Below are 6793 nucleotides of genomic sequence, written 5' to 3'. Positions count from 1 at the left end.
GGCCTGGCAACTCTCTTCCTGCTTCTTAGAAGCCACATGCCATGGAAGAAGTATGGCTGTCCTGAGACCACCATCTGTGAGTAGCTCAAGCTCCACAGAGAGGCCCTGAAGGATGAGGATGTCACTTGGAAACGGAGCAGCAAGGAGCAGCATCACGTCACCAGACGTGGGAACAAAGGAGCTGACTTGGAAGTGGATCCTCCAGCCCCAGCCAGGTGGAGCAGAGAGGAATCATCCCAGACAAGTCCCTTCCAAATTCCAGACCTACAAAATCATGAGTTTTAAGCCATTACGTGTCAAGGTCGCTTGTTACTCAGCAATAGATAACTGAAACAGGCTGCACTGTGTACCCCAGAGTTTGCCCAATCCCAGCCTTCTGTGAAGGGAGCTACCTGATAATCTATTAGGCTCCGCGTCTTCTAAGGGCAGTGTGCACACAGCAAGCCTGTGATCAGATGCTGCCGTGAGGGTCAGGGCTCCCGCAACACGTATGTCTTTATTTTACAATTAGGGTGACCATGCTTTCTGAACTACAGACCCAAGCACATGGTTGGACAATTATAAATGCAATTAGGAGGCAAAAGAGCTGAATATTTTAAATCAACACTGCCCCAGAAAATATGGAAATGGTGGTGGTTATGCTTAATATCTGCCTTGTTTTATGTATGAATAAACTTTGGACAACTTATATACCATCTCGAAGCCTCATTTTTCTTCCAATAGTAATAAAATTACTATTTTTTTTCACAGATTGGGGGTATTAAATGAGATAATTCACAGAATCATGAGAATACTTGGCACGTTGTAAAAACGTTCCATAAATATCAGCTAATTATTATTTTTGCAATTGCTATCTCTTTATATCCCTTTCATAGTGCCTTAAATATATTAAGTGTTCAATAAATATTTGTTTATGGTAGTTAGAAGTGTTCATTGGAATTATGGAGTATATTGGCTTTCTATTGCTGTTATAATAAATTACCATAAACTTGACGGCATCGAACAACACATCCATTATTATCTCACAGTTCTGCAGGTCAGAAGCCCAGGTGGGCTCAGCGGGGATTTCTACTTAGGGTCTTGCAAGGCTGACCTGGGCTCTGAGGAAGAGTCTGCTTCCACACTTATTCGGTGGATGGCAGAATTCAGTTCCTTGCTGCTGCATGACTGACTGCTAGCCAGGGGCCACTCTCAGCCTCTGTGAGCCCTTTGCACTCCCTGCCCCTAACCCTCTCCATCCTCAAAGCCAGCAACGGTGTCGAATACTCTTCATGCCTGGAATCCCTCTGACTTCCTCTTCTGCTCCCGTCAAATAAAACTCTACCTTTAAATCTGATTGGGTTAGGCTCACCCAGACTATGCTTCCCTCTTAACATCGAGTGCTCAGCAGTCTGAGTCACACAGGCAGAGCTCCTTTGCGCTTTGCAGAACCATTTAGCCTCATCCCGGGAGCAACACTGGAGCGGTGGTCACGAGGGCCGCCGTGCATGTCTGGCCACCACAGCACAAACTCTGGCCCCATAATTCACGTTCCTCTCCCTGAAAAATCCATTCACCCACTCCCAAGGTTTCCAATGACCTCATCCCATCATCACACCAGTCAAAGTCCAAGATCCCATCGAAAGTCCAGACCGACCACCTAGGCATCCAAATCAGAAGCAGGCAAGGCTGCTGAGTGTGGTCCCCACACAGCTTCTGGGCATGACCCTTCCTCCCTCCCGCAGACATGAAGCAGAGCCAGAGTGGTGCCTCCCCAGTACCCACAGCACACAGCGCTGGAGGTCGACAGTTGTAGACGTCCAGTCCAAAAACCGGGAAGGGAAGTCTAAGGGCGTGTCGGTGCCAGTCGCTGGGCAGAACTGCCAGCTCCCTCGGCTTGGTAACCCATGTCCCCCGTGTCCCTCGGCGCCTCTGGGCTTTCATCTCTTGGTTCAGTGCTCTGAGCCAAGCTCCTTTTTTACAAAGGTGACATGTGTATGCAGCTGCAGGATTGTGTGCTGTTTTGTGCTATCTATATTCTACCTAGCCTGAATTGGCAGTATTTCTGCTAATATCATTTTTTCAAAAAGCTTGTGGGCCTTGAGTGTATTTCCATTAGACAAAAAGGTACACACAAATCTTTTCCTAATAATCCTTCTCTGTCTTTGGCTTCTGCTGAGGGTGCTGAGGGACGGTGCCCTTAGCTCCCCAGAGATCCCTGAGAAACACTTTTGCTCTCTGGGGGCAGCGTCATGTGGCCGAGTGCCCTAGACTTCGGGCCTTCCAGGGTCTCAGGGAAGAGCTGTGCAGTCACACCCTCAGTCCTTTCTCCACGTCATGCTTTCTGCATCCATTATCGACTTCTAGAATTTTTCACCCTCCAGAGAGGCTGAGCACTTTCAAAATCAAGTCCTTGTCCCTTCAGTAATTCTTCCTTCAACCCATCTCTCTTTACTATAAGCAGCAAGAAGAAACCAAGCCACACCTTAGCATCTTGCCTGGAAATTTCCTTAGCTATAACTCCAGGTTTATTGCTCACGAGCTCTGCTTTCCACCCACCTGCAGAACACCGCTTCTCCGAGTGTCTGTCACTGCACAGCCAGTCCTCCCTTCCAGCAACACGTTCCTCACCTCCGGCTTTGCCCTCACCAGCAGTACCACAAGGTTCAGATTTCTACCAACAATCTGTTTAGAGCAATTAGGCTTTCTCTAAGGCGATTCCAGCTTTTTCCACAATGCTCCTCACTTTCTTCTGAAACCTTATTGGCAGAGTCTTTAACATCCGTGTCAACCAACAAAACTGTCAGAGCCCTTTCTGACTCACCACATTAACACCTGAACCTAGAGACTTTTCTCAGTGAGCCCGTGTCCACAAATGCAGGCTGACCTAACATTACATTCCTTCCGCCTTGATGCCACACCCTTCAGCTCCATTCCTACACATAGTCCTCAAGTTTCTCTCAGCATAAACTGAAATGTCACACATAGAGCTAGCCTCCTTGCGGGTGACACCTAGTACCCGGCCTTGTAGGGCCTGCCGGGACTTGAGTCCCACTGCAGGTCTCCCGGTTCGGGGGGGATCGGCAGTGCCTACAGGGCCACTGTCCAGGACAGGACACCACAGGCAGGTTAACCTCAAGCAGGGGGAATGGGATGCTTCTGCTGTGGTATTGGGGGTCCCTAAAATCATCCCCCATTTCAGTGATTAGCTAGTGGGCTCTCAGGACTCAGCACATAGTAGCTCTCACTGCTGTGGTTTGTTACCTCCAAAGGGTAGGAGCCAGATCAGCAAAGGAAAAAGGCACAGGTAAGAAAGTCTAGAGAAACCTGGGCACAAGCTCCCAAGGGTCCTCACCCAGGGGAGTCACATAGGATGCACGTAATTTCTCCAGCATCAACCTGTGACAACATGTGTAAGATGTCATCTCTCAGGGAAGCAGAGGCTTAGTGACCAGGGTTTTTACTGAGGGCTGATCACACTCTGCCCATCACATACCAAAATTCCAGAGTCCCAAGGAAAATATGTCTTAGCATAAACCCAACTGTTTGCACAAGAGGTCAAGCAGTGTGAGCACCTTTATCGTCCAGGGAGCAGGGAGAGCCCTCCCCAAACCCAAGTTTCCAGAAGTCAATCAAGGCTAAACCTGCCCAGACCTTGCTGTGTTAACTCTTTCCCACACAGTTGTCAATGAGGATGCGGTGGAACATGGGGCTTCGAGGTCCCCAGCTTCACTGCATCTGTTCACACGTCCCTATTCCAAAGATCAGAACCCCATTTTAGCCCACTCAGTGCTCTAAACTTAACAACAGAGAAAATGTGAGGTTGAGAACTCAATCAGCACTGTGATTCAGCCACTGCAGAATGCGGCTCTGGGTTTGGTTGGTGTTACAGCAGCTGGAGGGGGCTTCTGGCACTTGGTAGGAAGAAATCAGGGGTGCTAGACATCCCACAGAGTGACAAATTGCCCCTCATCTCACATGAGTTTTGAATGTCCACTTGGATTTTTGCATAGATGGAGCAACCTGTTTGTAATTATCTGAGTCAATAATCTTATCCTTTAAGTGTAAACAAATTCAAGGGATATTTTCATGTGGGTTTAAAGTACATTGAAATTTCTAAGAATATATCTACTGTGTAAATTATTAATAAGAAGATATTGGTCAGAACTTTATCAAGAGTAGTTCATCATTTTAGAAAATCACATTCCTGATGACAAAAAAACTGTGGCACTTGAGTCACAAAAACAACACCTATATCATCAGTCTGCATTTGTGGCTGGGGCATTCAGAATGATTCTGTGTGTGTGTGTGAGTTTATTTCAAAATGTCAAGTATAGAGACAAAAATTTTCAGTTGAATATTGGCTTCCTTCTCTCAAATCCAAACTTATTTAAGTAAGTAAAATAATCTAGTTATGTCCTTCTCTCTTAGTGATGTACATGCTGTGATGAATTCGTTCACATGCTGCTTCGGCTATCTATTTCTATTAATATGTAACAAACCACCCTAAAAAATAGTAGCTCAAAATAAAAAACTATTTATTGTCCTGTATGATTTTATAAGTTGACTGGGATCAGCAGGGTGGTTTTTCTGACCTGCGTAGCGCAGCCTGCAGTCAGCTGGGCGGGAGCGTCTAGGGTGGAGCACACTGTGGGTGCTGACTGCATCAGCTGGTAGCTTCACTTTTCTGGGGACAAGAGTGCCTCAGTTTCCCTTCTCATGACCTCTCTGAGGTGCTTGGGCTTCTCCAAATATTATGGGATAGTTCAAAGAGACAGCATTCCCAGTATGGAACAGTGCAGCCTTAGAAATTATAGAACGTCACTTCCACTGCCTTCTGTGGCTCAAAGCAAACCACAGCCCCAGCCAAAACTCAGGAGGGAGGGAAAGAGATTCCATCTCTCAAAGGGAGGCGTGGCAAAGCATTTACAGCAGTCTTTAACTCACCACAATGCAGAACAGATAAATTGGGGAATAAAATTGCCAAAAGAACAAGAAGAAACAAGCAAACAATATAGCCACGATATTTTCCATGAGGGAGATTAGCTTTGTAGTATACGTGAGAAATGCCACCAGCTGCCGAAGACCTCACCGTCATGCCCACCAGCCTGCCCACGCGGGAGCCCCGCAAGTGTTGGCGTGCTGTGAGTTCCTGATGGAAGTATCCACGGCAGAATCCCAAACACGAGCAAGCATTTTGGTTGTAAGAATTCAAGTACGGATATCAAAGGAAAGCCTGGAACGTGGAGAAGTATCTGATATAATAAAGTATTGGTGTGGCCAAGGGCAGCGCTGCTGCCTCCTGAGACTCTGAGGTCGCTCAGTCTCAAAGCAAATGCCCTGATGCACTGTGAAAAAACTTTTTAAGTTTTTTAAATAACGTATTTGGAAAGACGTAGTGATCATGTGATATTACGAGAGGATCACACCTATGGAAACCCAAGTTACACAGCATCAGCGAAGTGGCTTTGGTGACAGCAATGAGATGGAATGGAATGAAACAGTGCAGTTATCGGCTGTCTTAGGGCCAACAAAAGTCACATGCAGCGGGCGGAGGAGGACGGCTCTGACGCTGGGTGCAGGAGGAGCCCTGCCATGAGCCAGCGCGGCCAGACACAGGCCGGCCCCACGCTGCTTTGGAGGCACGTCCTGTGAATGACAGGCCTTCTGGCCCCACCGCTTTCCAGAACATCCCCACCCTGACTTCATGTGCCTGCCAAGGTAGATGGCATATTTATGTGTACTTTCTTACTCACTAAAAATTTGAGGTGTTTCAAACTGCAGCAGAATTTTAATAGAATTTGTTTATTTTGCAATAAATTATTTATAAAATTGTACAGCAGGTATAACATCCTTTCATTCAACATCATTCTGTTCTAATGCTAAAGAGAAAAAAGTCGCCCCCAGGCCAGGCCGCCGTCTGTGTGGAGTTCGCAGGTTCTCCCAGGTCGGCCTGGGTTTCCTCGGCTCCGCGGGTCCCCTGCCACAGCCCAGAGCTGTGCCCGAGAGTGACGCGGCTTGTCTGCAGGGGCAAGTGTGAGCGTGTGTGAGCCGCCTGCCACGGGCTGGCCTCCTGGCACCCTGCGCTGCAGGGACAGGCTCCAGCCACCCGCCACCCGCCACCCGCCACCCGGAACTGGAATCACTGGAGAAGTAATGTTGTGACTCGTGTTTGTTAGCCTTTCTTAAATGGAGTGTACCTCACATTTATTTCAATGTTTAACACTGGCAGTATTTGGGTCTTTATTTAGAAGTTTGGTGATGTTTTTGTGACCAGAAACACACCATAGGAACTTGACTCTCAGGCACATCAGTTAGCCCGTGGTCGCACTGGCCCCATCACACGTGGTGTGGGTCAGAGTTGCAGCTCCCGGCAGCACCGGACAGCAGGAAGTGAGGACTCGCTGTGTGGGGCTGAGTGTTCTGTTGCTGACCTTATTTCCCCATAAACCCAGTTATTTTTTATTACACAAAATTCCGTAACATAGTGATTTTTAGGAAAACATATCCTGCATTGTAGAAGAAAAAACCATATATTGATTTTATGTCATTTTATTAAGAATTATTTTCCTTTTACTTCTCCATATTATGGTTAGGTATATAAATAATACATCCATACATGAATAGGACTTCATATGTATGTATCTCACACATCTAGATCTGTTGTATTAGCTATGAATTTCATCACAGGACAGCAAAGGGAGCATTAAAAGATATGTTTTTAAAGGAGAAAATTGGAAATAGGGCTGTGGAACCTGATGATTTCTGAGGCTTACCACACACGCAGCCAGCTCCCTGGGCAGGGATGTGAGAG

At 47.0% G+C, this 6793-nt stretch overlaps 1 non-coding gene across 1 annotated transcript; it reads left to right on the top strand.

Moving 5' to 3' along the window:
• The first annotated feature begins 5249 nt into the window (after positions 1-5249).
• On the top strand, positions 5250-5333 carry LOC138389032 (small nucleolar RNA U105B). Its single transcript, XR_011234472.1, has one exon. It is a non-coding gene; the product is annotated as a small nucleolar RNA U105B (small nucleolar RNA).
• Positions 5334-6793: the final 1460 nt, after the last annotated feature.

The sequence above is a fragment of the Eulemur rufifrons genome, chromosome 7, assembly GCF_041146395.1.
Source record: "Eulemur rufifrons isolate Redbay chromosome 7, OSU_ERuf_1, whole genome shotgun sequence".
Classification (NCBI taxonomy): domain Eukaryota; kingdom Metazoa; phylum Chordata; class Mammalia; order Primates; family Lemuridae; genus Eulemur; species Eulemur rufifrons.
This window is presented reverse-complemented; position numbering and strand designations above follow the sequence as displayed.